We start from the raw sequence: 14,175 nt of genomic DNA, 5'->3' as shown, positions 1-14,175 counted from the left end.
AATCTCAGGGGATAGTAACCCATGGTTCCTGCTTATCCCTTACCCGCTTTGCCAGCCAAAGGACTCTCCTTGAGTGCATCATCTTCTCTTTCCCAATAGACTCCCAACCTGAGTCCAGAACCAAGCCTCCCCAACCCCACTCCACTCCTTTCCCTTCTCCCAACATAGTCACAGGGCCAAGCATGGATGGAGAGGGGGCTGTGGGTTTGAACCACTTTGTTTCCAAGCAATTTAATGCTTCAATAGTGCATTGCAGATACATCCCGCTTTCTGGAAATCCTAAATTATAAAACAAATGGAGTCAAGGAGTTTGCTTGTTAGTAATAATAAAAATGCACGTTGCCTTTTTGTACGCTTCAGAGACTTTCACCCACTGTATCCATTCCTCACTCAGCATCCAGTGTGATCTCTCCAAACCACAGGTCTGATCGTATCACTCCTCTGCCTAAACCTTTCAGTGGTCAAGATCTGGTGTCTCACTGTGGGCATCAAGGCCCCTCCAGCCTCATTCTGCCCGTTGCCCCTCTGCATCACCTTCCGGAAGTTTTCCTTGGCTCTCCCCGCTCTGGGCTTCCACACCTCCCATTCTTCCCACCTCTTCCCTGCCTGGTTGCCACCCTGTTTAGTGGGGCTCAGCCTAGGCCCACTGCCCAAAGGGAGCCTCCCAAGGCCTCAGAGTTTCCCACCACATCCTGCTCCCTAACTGCCTGGTGGACACCTGTCTCCTCATCAGCTCCTGAGTTCTGGGAGTCGGGGACTGTCTGTCTTGGGACAGTGTGTGACACGTAGCAGATGCTCAAATAGTTGTTAGGTTGGATTTCTAATAGAAATAGAAATTTACCTTTGACTAGGCTGCCTGGGTAGAACATCAGGCTTTGACTTGTGGGTCTGAAGTGCCTGCTGAGCTCTGGGTTGAGGAGGAGGTAGAAATCGCTTTATTATTACTTAGTAAACACTGCTGGTTGTAGTAGGGATCAGAGTATGAGGGAGGCAGATAAATAAAAGAGGTTCTTGGGGGAAAGGTTGAAGACCCGGGTTGAAACACAGGTTTTGCCCATGACTTTGGTGGAAATGGAGTATCGGGGAGAGTATTTGTTCCCTGAACAGAAAACAGAAGGGTCATGAGGCTCTGGGCTTGGGGGTGAAGGAGTCCTTTCTAAGTGGCAGTGGAATGAAGGTGCAGCCATTGGAATGAAAGTTGGTTTGCTCCAGAGCTTCAGTTTCTGGCCCCAAGGGTGGTCTGTGGGCCAGGAGGAGGCCACCCAGCACTAGGAGATGGAGGCCACAGTGAGGAAGGTCTTGGCTGTGCTAGATGGAGTTCTGAACACCTTGCACTGCTTTTCACAGGGCTGAACTGGAAGATCTACACCCTGGTGGCCGCTGTCAGGACAGCTGGCCTCCCAGGGAGGCCTCAACGATGGAAATCACTGCATGGAGAGAGGTAGGAGGCCCGGTCCGAGCCCTGGATCTGCCACTTACTTGCCGGAGGGTCAACAGGGACAGGAAACTTGGCATCTTTAGCCGAAGCTCTCTGGTCTGTCAATGAAGACATCAGTCAATGATCTCTGGGGTCCTTCCAGTAACCTGGGGGCTTGCTTCACCTCTCTAAGCTTCAGTTTCCTCAACTAAGAAAGAAGTGACACCTGCACAACCCCTACAGCTCAGAAGGCTGTTGGGAAGGTCAAATTAGATTAAGCACCTAAAATGTGCACCTGATATTTTATTTATTTTTTTATCATTACAGTTCATACGTTCATAATAGCATTCTTTATTCCTGATTTCATGAGGTTCTGAGGACGGTAGGTGATCACCTGTTGATTGCATGACTGAGGAATGAATGCAGAAAACAGTTTTATTGCGATTCCCGTGTCGATTTCCGCACAGATGACCCAGGCCCCTGCTAGCTGCCGCCCCCTCCCCCAGGCTCGGCATCCGCCCACAGACAGGCGTGGTTCGCGCTGCTCTCGGCTCGTCCTCATTCTCACCTCCATTTTCCAGTAGAGGAAAGTAAGCCTTGGGTGAGACCTGACACCCTCAAGGTCAGCCTAGGGCGGGAGACGGGGCTCCACGAGCAGGCGCTGGCCCTCGCCCGCCGGGGCAGATAGACCCCGCCCGCCCGGATACTTGTTCCGCGAGCTGCCTCCGGGGTTTCCGCCTGGCTGCGCGATCCTACTCTGAGCTGATAAATTCTCTCTGTCCGAGTGCAGTTTAGGAGGTGGTGGATGCCTAGGGGGTGGGGTCCCCTCCCCGTGCTTCAGTGCCTTCCGGGAGAATCCGAGGAAATGGAGCCCGGTGTGGACGCGTCCGGATCCCGCACGCCCGGGTCCAGGGGACCGCGGGGGTCTCCGGCCCGCCCCCCGGCACACGTGGCCCGCGCGGTCTCCCCGCCCCCGGCCCGGCCCCGCCCCGCCCGCGGGAGCCGCTCCGCCCCGGGGAGCCGCCCACACCGCCGCCGCCGCCGCCGCCGCCACCAGTGCCGCAGCCGCGGTGCGCTCCCCAGCCTGGCGGGTCAGAGCCTACACGGACGCTGGGGTGAGTGCAGGCGGCCAGCCGGGACCCTCCACCCCCCTGCCCGCACACACACCGCTAGATGCTCCCCAGCTGGACACTGTCCCGCTGGACAGCCCGGAACTGGACACTTTCGCGGGCCGGATCGCCTCCTGCTTTGATCCACCAGCGGAGCGCTGGGAGGCGCACTGGGGCGCGGCGCAGGTGGGCAGTGCCACCGCCAGCCCCAGTCGGCCGCCGCCTCCACTGGAGACCTTGACGTGTGTCCTCTGGTGGCTCTTGGGCGAACTTTCCCCAGCTACTTCCGGAGAGGAGGTACCACCTGTCCCCGGGAGCAGCCCCTTTCCCTCGGGTTTCCCGGGAGTCCTCGCCGGTCGGCGCCTCTCCAGCCCCGCCGGGGCTCTTGCGGGTCAGCGTCGCGTCGGGCGCTGCTGGTGGAGGCTTAGCCCGGCCGCCGTCACTTCGCAGCGGGGCAGCGGGGTTCTGAGCGCGTGGGGTGGCAGCCGCCGTTCCGGGCCCGCCGGCGCCCTAATGCTAGCGGCTGCGTCTTTTAAAACTGCAGGGCCAGACCATCCTGAGAAATGCGGTGAGGCTGGTGGACGCCAGGGATTAAGGTGAACATTGAAGCCTTGTAACTGAGATGGGTGAGAGTTTTCTCAAGCGTGACAGAGCTGGGTTTTCGGGTTCCTTTGGGCTTTGCGACTGGAAAAGAGCTGCGCTTGCCCTGTCAGCGAACTCATCCTTGCTTTGAAAGTTGCAGAGACGGAGAGCCTTGTTCTAGAGGTCTACGCTTGCTGGATTTATGCGTAAACCAGGCTGGCTTCCAGTACTGGGCAAGATGTGAGAACTGCCAAACAGTAGTAGTCCCGGACGAACCTGCAGAAACTTATTTTTAAACATTTCATACATTACCCACATACGGAAGCATTCTTCACTGGGATGTGAAAGAGGAGAGCTTTGCTATATCTTTGTCCTAGCATTGTGGTCTTTGGCATGTTACTTCACCTATCTGTGCCAGTATCCCTATCTGTAAAATGGGAGTGATAATTGTACAAACTTCAAAGGGCTGTGTAAAGTTAAAGCACTTAGAGGCTGGTGCAAAATAAGTTCTCCATGTGTTAGCTGTTCTTGTAATTATCGCTGATATGGGTCTAACAGGGCTTTCATGCCCCTAGCTCTCTGATGAGGCGAGTGTGCAAGCTCGTGGTCCTTCCCCTTCCCCTGCAAACTTGTTACATAGTAGCAGTGATGTTCCCTGCAGCTCTGGGATCCCTTTTCCTTGGGCTTTGTAGTAATACCTCCCAGGGTGTTGCACAAAGTGCATTTCAGAATGTGGAGTAAGAGATGAACTCTGTGAATGACTGTGATGGTTTGGAGCTGACTGTACCCCAGGAAAACATGTTCTTAAACTTAATCCATTCCTGTGGGTATGAACCTATTGTAAGTAGGACCTTTTGGTGAGATTACTTCAGTTAAGGTGTGGCCCATTTCAATTAGGATGTGTCTTAATGCTACTACTGGAGTCCTTTATAAGTAGGATGAAATTCAGAAAGATAGGAGAGAAAGCTACCTAGAACAAGAAGCTGAACGTCAGCAGAACTCAGAAGGGGCCAGGAGAGGCTGCCACGTGTATTACCATGTGACAGAGGAACCCAGGCTCATGGATCACCTGCAGCCAGCCCCAGAACTCTAGCCTTTGAGAAGAACCCACCACCTTGATGAGGTCTCGATTTGGACTTAGCCTCAAAACTGTGAGAAATTCCCATTGTTTAAGCCAACTCATTGCATGGTTTTTGCTTGAGCAGCCAAGCAAACTAAAACAAGGACGCTTTTGGGAAATGGGGTGTCCATTACCTTCTCTGGAAACTCTGGGGTGTTGACTAGATGTTTGCCTCTGTAGGGAGAGGCTTTTCTTAAATTCCTTCTGGCCCTGGACCCTGATGGGCTGATGTCCTCCAGACTCTGTGGGCCCAGTGGCCTGAGTCATGTCTCCCTCATTCATTCATTAACCTCCAGCAGAGATCCACGTGGGCACCATCCTTGCCCCTTCCGCCAGTGGAGTCTCCCTGGGTTATACCAGTTTAGCTTCTCTTTTTGGTGTTGGTAAACACAGATGGCAGTTCTGAACTTGGGAACCCAGGAACCTCCTGAAATGTCCATGAGATGCTCAGAGTGCAGGTGTATATTTTTCCAGAAGGGTTTCTGCCTTCCATTGTATCCTCCAGGAGGCCTGCACCCCACAAAAGTGGACATGGAACTGCTGGTAGGGGGTGTGGGTCTTCATCCCCTGTCCAGGGCAGGCCCGGATTTTTAGGGGGTCAAGATGTAAATGGTACCTGTGCCCCAGGACATGTGTTCCTTTGTGCCCTTGCTCGGAGCACACCTTCCAGTGAAAAGCTCAGATCTGCCTTGACTTGAGAAAATCTGATAAATGGGTCAACTGGGAAAGGAGAGGCAGGCTGTGGGGGTGGGGACTATTGGCCAGTGTTGGTGACATTAGGATGGCCTGCAATTCATGAAAATTTGAGCTCAAGTTGTCATCAACCTTCTCAGGGCTTTTGCTTGTACTGTTCCCTCTATTGAGAATGCTCTCCCAACATTCCTTCCTGTGTCTTGTCCTTCAGCTCAGATGTTTCCTCTGTAGAGGTTTCCCAGACCATTCTGTCCAAAGCAGCCCCCACCCCAATCAGTTTCTCTCACATTCTCCCTTTGTATTTTACACATAGTGCTTACTTGAAATTATCTTATTCAGATATCTATGTATGAGTTTATTGTCTTCATCCACCCAGGAGAATGTAAAATCCAAGAAAATAGAGGTGTTGCCTGGTTCACCATTGAACCCTGGCCCATGGCACATAGTAGCTGCCTAATAAATGTTCGTGAGTGGTATGAACGAGCATCCTTTGAATGAAGTGAGGTGAGACTGGAGAACTTTTAATAAATGAAATGAAAAGGAACTGACTGTTCATCAGAAACTCAGGGTTAAAAGTTGGATTAGTTAGGGTTCTCTAGGGAAACAGAACAACAAGAGATATCTGTAAATATAAGATTTTATAAAAGTGTCTCACACAACTGTGGGGAGGCATGAGTCCAAATTCTGTAGGGCAGGCAGCAAACTGGCAACTCCAATGAAGGTGTTTGATGAACTCCTCAGGAAACACTTTGCTGGCTAGCCGAAGAAGTGAAGGTCCTCTCTCTCTCTCTTCTTTAAAAGTCTTCAACTGGTTATATTAAATCCAGCTGACTGAATTCTCTCATTGTGGAAGACACGCCCTTCATTGATGTAATCAGTCACAGGTGCAGTCAATTGACTGCTGATTTAATAAACCAGCCTTCTGGTTTATTAACCAGACACAAATGTCCTTGCAGTAACAGTTAGGCCATTGATTGCTTGACCAGACACCTGGGCTCCATCACCTGGCCAAGTTGACGCATGAACCTAACCATCATACAAGTGTCCTTCAGTGCCACAAAGTTCAACCTCTGATTGGAATCACCTTTGTACTATCTCTTCCTGGTTGTTGCTTAACCTGAGCTTGAATCCTCCAAGGACAGGGAACTCATTGGCTCCCAAGACAGACTGTACCAATGGAGAAAAGATATGAGGTTCAGAGAACCAGGTATATATACCCTGTAGCCCCTCTGATAAAGACAAGATGTGACCTCCAGACTTCTGCATACTAATCACTCCTATTCCTTCTTGTCCACTTGGCATTCTGGTCACCCTTCATCCCTCAATATCCATCCCAGAGAGATGTCTCTACTTCTCTGCTATCACCGAGGTTCCCAAGCCCCTGATGAGAACTCAATGTGATATTGTGTATGTGTCACCAGAGAGGGCCTGAGGCAAAGAGGCATCAAGGGAAAAGGCCATTGCTATAGCTCAGAAAGCTTTGAGGTCAAGTTCTTTATCATTCAGGTCCCTGTAACTGTGTTGAGGATGGGGGACTCCATTTCTCATTCTTTTGTTCTTTATTTGGATTTTTCCAAATCATTACTTAGTCAATGTATTAATTGTGGCACTAGCTATATATTTTAAATTGCTCTTTGGATCCATTTTTTTAGTGGTTTGCAGAAATATTCTCTGATTTTTATCACCTTGCACATACAGGTAGAAATTTGGAGTGAAAATGAAGTGTTTTATATTTAATTCTAAATTATTGGGTAAGTCCAAGTTTCCACGTGGAAGACTACTGGTTTGTGGATGGAGTGGTGCCTGCTATGGGGAGGTTTGGAGACAAGCTTTACTTTTTTCTTTGCTGTGGTGAAAATTGTTCATTCAATTATAAAAATGGGTATACATTTTTTTCTTAAAAAATAAAAAAGAACTGGGTAAGACTTATTCAAGGTACTTAATTGAGGTCATATCTACACATGTTCCTTAGCCACTCAGCTCAGTTTGTTTACCTTGTTCAATCAAGAAACATTTATGGAAGGTGACTCTTTGTCAGGCAGTGTCCTGGCACTGGCCACACAGCAGTCAAGAAAACCATGTTCCTCCCTTGTGGAGTTTACATCCTAGTGATGAAGATGGACAATAGACAGATCGATACTATGATATTGGGTAGTGTAATCAATGTAATGAAGAAAATTAAGCCACGTAAAGGCATCTAGAGTGACCAAGATGGAGGCAGAACTAGTGTAGGTCAGGAAGGTTCTCTCTAGGAGTTGGCATTTGAGCAGAAACCTGAATGAATGAGTGAGAGCGCAGCCAGGTGGATATCTAGGGGAAGACCATTCCATGCAAAGGGAGCCTGGGGTTGTGGACAAGCTCCCGGGGTAGCCAGTCAGCTCTTGAGTCACAGACATGGTCTATTTCACTGGGAAAAGGGGTGAGGAAATGAGGCGGTATAGCCTCACCTGCCCAGGTCCTAGAAAGTGGCTGGAGTAAGATCTCAGCAGTGTGTGCTGTGATGGTTGACCAGAAAGCTTGCACTTTCCTTTACAGAAGAAGGAACCGGGAGTGATGGTATTTCCTGGGGAGTGGCATGAGACCAGGAGGTGCTACTGGAATTTAGAACCCTATGCAGAATGAGACTCGCCTCCCTCTATCTGCTGTGGCCATGTACTCCCTCTGCTTTTGGCTCATTTGGGTAGATCCACCTGATCATCTGGAGGGAACCACCTAGAGGGAAAGTAGTTACTCAGCAGGGCTCTTTTTTTTTTTTTTTTTTTTTTTTAATTTTTTCAATTAGAGAAGTTGTAAGTTTACAAAAAATCATGAAGAAATTGCAGAGTTCCCATTATAACCCCCCACACACATAGTTTTCCCTAGTATTAACATTTGCAATTAGTGTGATACCTTTTTTTTTTTACAATTGATGAAACAATATTATTATAATTATAGTTAACTACAGTCCATAGTTTACATTAGGGTTCATGTGTTGTATAGTCCTATTTTTTTTTTTTTTTAAATAAATTCAAAGTTATGGGAACAGTTGCAAAAACAATACTAACCCCATACACAGAACTCCATCATACCCTGACCCCCCTCCCCCGATAGCTCAATCCACCAACTTTAACCTGCTGTCACATCGCTATTTCTTTCCCTCCCTCCCTCCCTCCCTATCTATCATCCGTCATCTATTGCTCTGTCTTCTGGACATATGAGAGCTAGCTGCACACATCCTTGAACATACACTATAATTCACGTATACAGTTCCCATGAACAAGAACATTCTTTTATGCAATCCTGTTAAGCGCAGCTAAGAAGTACAAGAGATTCAACAATGATACAAAGCTTACATTCTATATTTCCTTTTCCTTATGTCTCAACTGTGTCTCTTTGAGCCACCTGTCCTCTATCCTCCAATCCCATCCAAATTCATCCTTGGCATTCAGTTATCATCTATTTAGACTGTCTTTTTTTTTCTTTCCAATTGTGGAAATATATATACAGCCTAAATCTTCCCATTTCACCCCCTCCTTAGCCTTCCATTAGTGGGATTAATCACATTTAGAATGTTTTAATGCTCTTTCCCACCATCCATTACTAGAAATTTCCCTTCACCTCAAACAGCAACCCTACACTCCTTTCTTAACTCCCCATTGCCCCTTCCCCCATTTCTCTTAACCCAAACTCTGCTTTTCATCTCTATGATTATATTCTTTGATAATTTCTTTGTGTTTACTGTGGGGCTTAAAATTAACCTCTTAAATCCATATCAATCTTGTTTTTCTTTGATACCACCTTCATTTCAATAGGACACATAAACTATGTTCCTATACTCCTCCATCCCCCCACCTTTATATAGTTGTCTAAAATTACATATTTTACATTGAATTCAAAACCACTGATTTGTCATTAGAGTTTGTGTATTTTATATCATGTAGGAAGTAACAGTGGAGTTACAGTTCAAAAATTATTGACTTCTATTTGTATTCCATTGTGGTTGGAGAATGTGCTTTGAGTATATTCAATTTTTTTTTTATTTTAAATTTCTTGAGGCTTGTTTTATGTCCCAGCTTATGGTCCCTTCTGGAGAAAGATCCGTGACCACTAGAGAAAAATGAGCGTCCTGGTGATTTGAGATGTAAGGTACTATATATGCCAGTTAAAATTCTCTGTATTTCTTTCTCCTTTCTTTGTTTTTCTGTTGGTAGGGCTCCCTTTAGTATCTGAAGTAGGGCAGGTCTTTTATTGGCAAACTCTCTCAGCATTTGTTTGTCTGTGAAAAATTGAAGCTCTCCCTCAAATTTGAAGGAGAGTTTTGCTGGATAAAGTATGCTTGGTTGGAAATTTTTCTCTCTCAGAATCTTAAATATGTCATGCCACTGCCTTCTCGCCTCCATGGTGGCCACTGAGTAGTCACTACTTAGTCTTGTGTTTCCTTTGTATGTGGTGAATTGCGTTTCTCTTGCTGCTTTCAGAACTTGCTCCTTCTCTTCAGTATTTGAGAGTCTGATCAGAATATGTCTCGGAGTGGGTTTATTTGGATTTATTCTATTTGGAGTTTGCTGGGCATTTATGCTTTGTGTATTTATATTGTGTAGAAGGTTGGGGAAGTTTTCCCCAACAATTTCTTTGAATACTCTTTCTAGACCTTTACCCTTCTCTTCCCCTTCTGGGACGCCAATGAGTCTTAAGTTTGGACGTTTTATTTTATCTGTCGTATCCCTGAGATCCATTTCGATTTTTTCGATTTTTTTCTCCATTCTTTCTTTTGTTCTTTCATTTTCTGTTCTGTGGACTTCTAGGGCACTGAGACATTGTTCAGCTTCCTCTAGTCTTGTATTGTGAATTGTGAAGTCTTCTTAATTTGGCCAACAGTTTCTTTTATTTCCATAAGATCTTCTATTTTTTTATTTACTCTTGCAATGTCTTCTTTTTTTTTTTAAAAGCAGTTTTATTGAGATAAATCGACATACCATACAATCCTTTTAAAGTGTATGAAAAATATCTTCTAATGTATTCACAGAGTTGTGCATTCATCATCACAATGAATTCTAGAACATTTTCACCCTCAAGAGGGATCTCTGTGTTGCAGAGTCCCATGTTTCATCCTCTGACTTTTCTTCTATTTATATACACAACCCTATACTTTCCCTTTCAACCCCAATCATACCATGTGTCATCGCTATTGGTTACAGTTACTATAATATGCTCCCTTCACCTCCACCAAACATTTACAATAACTTTATTACATATTCTGCACAATTTAAAAATCAGCTCCCCATTCTCTGCCCTATTCTATCTTCTGGTGACCTATGTTTTAGATAGTCACATCATGAGTTTGCTACTTTTATTTAGTTTACATTAACAAGGTCATACAATATTTGTCCTTTTGTGTCTGATGTATTTCACTCAGCATAATGTCTTCAAGATTAATTCATGTAGTCACATCTGTCATGACTATATTTCTTCTTACAGCTGCATAACATTCTGTCATATGTATATACCACATTTTGTTTACCCATTCACTGGTTGATGGACACCTGATGTTTCCATCTTTTGGCAATTGTGAATAATGCCAATATGAACATCAGTGTGCAGATATCCACATCCCTGCTTTCAGTTCTTCTGAGTATATACCCAGTAGTGGAGTTGCTGGATTGTACGGCATTGCTATACTTGGCTTCTTGAGGAACTGCCAAACTGTATTCCACAGAGCCTGTACCATTTTACATTCCCATCAACAGTTAATAAGTGTTCCTATTTCTCCACATCCTCTCCAACCCTTGCAGTTTTTTTTAATAGTGGCCATTTTAATATGTGTGAAATGATATCTCATTGTAGGTTTGATTTGCATTTCTCTAATACCTAGTGATGTTGAACATCTTTTCATGTGTTTCTTAGCCGCTTGTATATCCTCTTTGGAAAAATGTCTGTTCATATCTTTTACTCATTTTTTAATTGGATTGTCTTTTTATCATTGAGTTGTAGGATCTTTTTATTTATCCCAGAAATTAAATGGTTTCCAAATATTTTCTCCCATTGAGTAGGCTGCCTCTTTTTTTTTTTTTCTTTTTTTTTTTAACTTTCGCTTTTTTTAAATCAACTGTATGAAAAAAAAGTTAAAAAGAAAACAAATATACAATAAAAGAACATTTCAAAGAGACCATAACAAGGGAGTAAGAAAAAGACAACTAACCTAAGATAACTGCTTAACTTCCAACATGTTCCTACTTTACCCCAAGAAAGTTACCTAATATAGCAACATTTCTGTGAACTTGCTCCTACTATATCCATCAGAAATTAACAGACCGTAGTCATTCCTGGGCATCCCCAGAACGTTAAATAGCTTATCTGTTCTTCTTGGATTATTGTTCCCCCTTCCTTAATTGCTCTCTATTGCTAGTTCCCCTACATTCTACATTATAAACCATTTGTTTTACATTTTTCAAAGTTCACATTAGTGGTAGCATATAATATTTCTCTTTTTGTGCCTGGCTTATTTCGCTCAGCATTATGTCTTCAAGGTTCATCCATGTTGTCATATGTTTCACGAGATCGTTCCTTGTTACTGCCGCGTAGTATTCCATCGTGTGTATATACCACATTTTATTTATCCACTCATCTGTTGAAGGACATTTGGGTTGTTTCCATCTCTTGGCAATTGTGAATAATGCTGCTATGAACATTGGCGTGCAGATATCTGTTCGTGTCACTGCTTTCCGACCTTCCGGGTATATACCGAGAAGTGCAATCGCTGGATCGAATGGTAACTCTATATCTAGTTTTCTAAGGAACTGCCAGACTGACTTCCAGAGTGGCTGAACCATTATACAGTCCCACCAATAATGAATAAGAGTTCCAATTTCTCCACATCCCCTCCAGCATTTGTAGTTTCCTGTTTGTTTAATGGCAGCCATTCTAACCGGTGTGAGATGGTATCTCATTGTGGTCTTAATTTGCATCTCTCTAATAGCTAGTGAAGCTGAACATTTTTTCATGTGTTTCTTGGCCATTTGTATTTCCTCTTCCGAGAACTGTCTTTTCATATCTTTTGCCCATTTTATAATTGGGCCGACTGTACTATTGTCATTGAGTTGTAGGATTTCTTTATATATGCAAGATATCAGTCTTTTGTCAGATACATGGTTTCCAAAAATTTTTTCCCATTGAGTTGGCTGCCTCTTTACCTTTTTGAGAAATTCCTTTGAGGTGCAGAAACTTCTAAGCTTGAGGAGTTCCCATTTATCTATTTTCTCTTTTGTTGCTTGTGCTTTGGGTGTAAAGTCTAGGAAGTGGCCGCCTAATACAAGGTCTTGAAGATGTTTTCCTACGTTATCTTCTAGGAGTTTTATGGTACTTTCTTTTATATTGAGATCTTTGGTCCATTTAGAGTTAATTTTTGTGTAGGGGGTGAGGTAGGGGTCCTCTTTCATTCTTTTGGATATGGATATCCAACTCTCCCAGCCCCATTTGTTGAAAAGACCATTATGACTCAGTTCAGTGACTTTGGGGGCCTTATCAAAGATCAGTCGGCCATAGATCTGAGGGTCTGTCTCCGAATTCTCAATTCGATTCCATTGATCTATATGTCTGTCTTTGTGCCAGTACCATGCTGTTTTGGCAACTGTGGCTTTATAATAAGCTTCAAAGTCAGGGAGTGTAAGTCCTCCCACTTTGTTTTTCTTTTTTAGAGTGTCTTTAGCAATTCGAGGCATCTTCCCTTTCCAAATAAATTTGATAACTAGCTTTTCCAAGTCTACAAAGTAGGTTGTTGGAATTTTGATTGGGATTGCATTGAATCTGTAGATGAGTTTGGGTAGAATTGACATCTTAATGACATTTAGTCTTCCTATCCATGAACATGGAATATTTTTCCATCTTTTAAGGTCCCCTTCTATTTCTTTTAGTAGAGTTATGTAGTTTTCTTTGTATGGGTCTTTTACATCTTTGGTTAAGTTTATTCCTAGGTACTTGATTTTTTTAGTTGCTATTGAAAATGGTATCTTTTTCTTGAGTGTCTCTTCAGTTTGTTCATTTCTAGCATATAGAAACATTACTGACTTATGTGCATTAACCTTGTATCCCGCTACTTTGCTAAATTTATTAGCTCTAGCAGCTGTATCGTCGATTTCTCAGGGTTTTCTAGATATAAAATCATATCATCTGCAAACAATGACAGTTTTACTTCTTCTTTTCCAATTTGGATACCTTTTATTTCTTTGTCTTGCCGGATTGCCCTGGCTAGCACTTCCAGCACAATGTTGAATAACAGTGGTGACAGCGGGCATCCTTGTCTTGTTCCTGATCTTAGAGGGAAGGCTTTCAGTCTCTCACCATTGAGTACTATGCTGGCTGTGGGTTTTTCATATATGCTCTTTATCATGTTGAGGAAGTTTCCTTCAATTCCTACCTTTTGAAGTGTTTTTATCAAAAAGGGATGTTGGATTTTGTCAAATGCTTTTTCAGCATCTATTGAGATGATCAATTGATTTTTCCCTTTCGAGTTTTTAATGTGTTGTAATACATTGATTGTTTTTCTTATGTTGAACCATCCTTGCATGCCTGGAATGAACCCCACTTGGTCATGGTGTATGATTTTTTTAATGTGTCTTTGGATTCGATTTGCAAGTATTTTGTTGAGGATTTTTGCATCTATATTCATTAGGGAGATTGGCCGGTAGTTTTCCTTTTTTGTAGCATCTTTGCCTGGTTTTGGTATTAGATTGATGTTAGCTTCATAAAATGAGTTAGGTAGTGTTCCATTTTCTTCAATGTTTTGAAAGAGTTTGAGTAAGATTGGTGTCAGTTCTTTCTGGAAAGTTTGGTAGAATTCCCCTGTGAAGCCATCTGGCCCTGGGCATTTATTTGTGGGAAGATTTTTGATGACTGATTGGATCTCTTTGCTTGTGATGGGTTGGTTGAGGTCTTCTATTTCTTCTCTGATCAGTCTAGGTTGTTCATATGTTTCCAGTAAGTTGTCCATTTCCTCTACATTATCCAGTTTGTTGCCATACAGTTGTTCATAGTATCCTCTTATAATTTTTTTAATTTCTTCAGGATCTGCAGTTATGTCACCTTTTTCATTCATTATTTTGTTTATATGGGTCTTCTCTCTTTTTGATTTTGTCAGTCTAGCTAGGGGCTTGTCAATCTTGTTGATCTTCTCAAAGAACCAACTTTTGGTGATATTTATCCTCTCTATTGTTTTTTTTGTTCTCTATGTCATTTATTTCTGCTTTAATCCTTGTTATTTCTTTTCTTCTACTTGGTTT

The 14,175-nt window shown here is 43.7% G+C and overlaps 1 protein-coding gene across 1 annotated transcript in view; it reads left to right on the top strand.

Annotated features, from left to right (window-relative positions):
• The first annotated feature begins 2,794 nt into the window (after window positions 1–2,794).
• Window positions 2,795–14,175, top strand: part of ARHGEF3 (Rho guanine nucleotide exchange factor 3) — a 342,674-nt gene continuing 331,293 nt past the window's right edge. Inside the window, exon 1 of the mRNA XM_037798698.1 lies at window positions 2,795–2,823. The gene's annotated coding sequence lies outside the window, so the exon portion shown is untranslated. The remainder of the gene's footprint in view (window positions 2,824–14,175) is intronic.

This window comes from Choloepus didactylus, chromosome 1 (assembly GCF_015220235.1).
Source record: "Choloepus didactylus isolate mChoDid1 chromosome 1, mChoDid1.pri, whole genome shotgun sequence".
Taxonomy (NCBI): Eukaryota; Metazoa; Chordata; class Mammalia; order Pilosa; family Megalonychidae; genus Choloepus; species Choloepus didactylus.
Note: the sequence above shows the minus strand (reverse complement) of the source record. Positions and strands in the feature narration are given on the sequence as shown.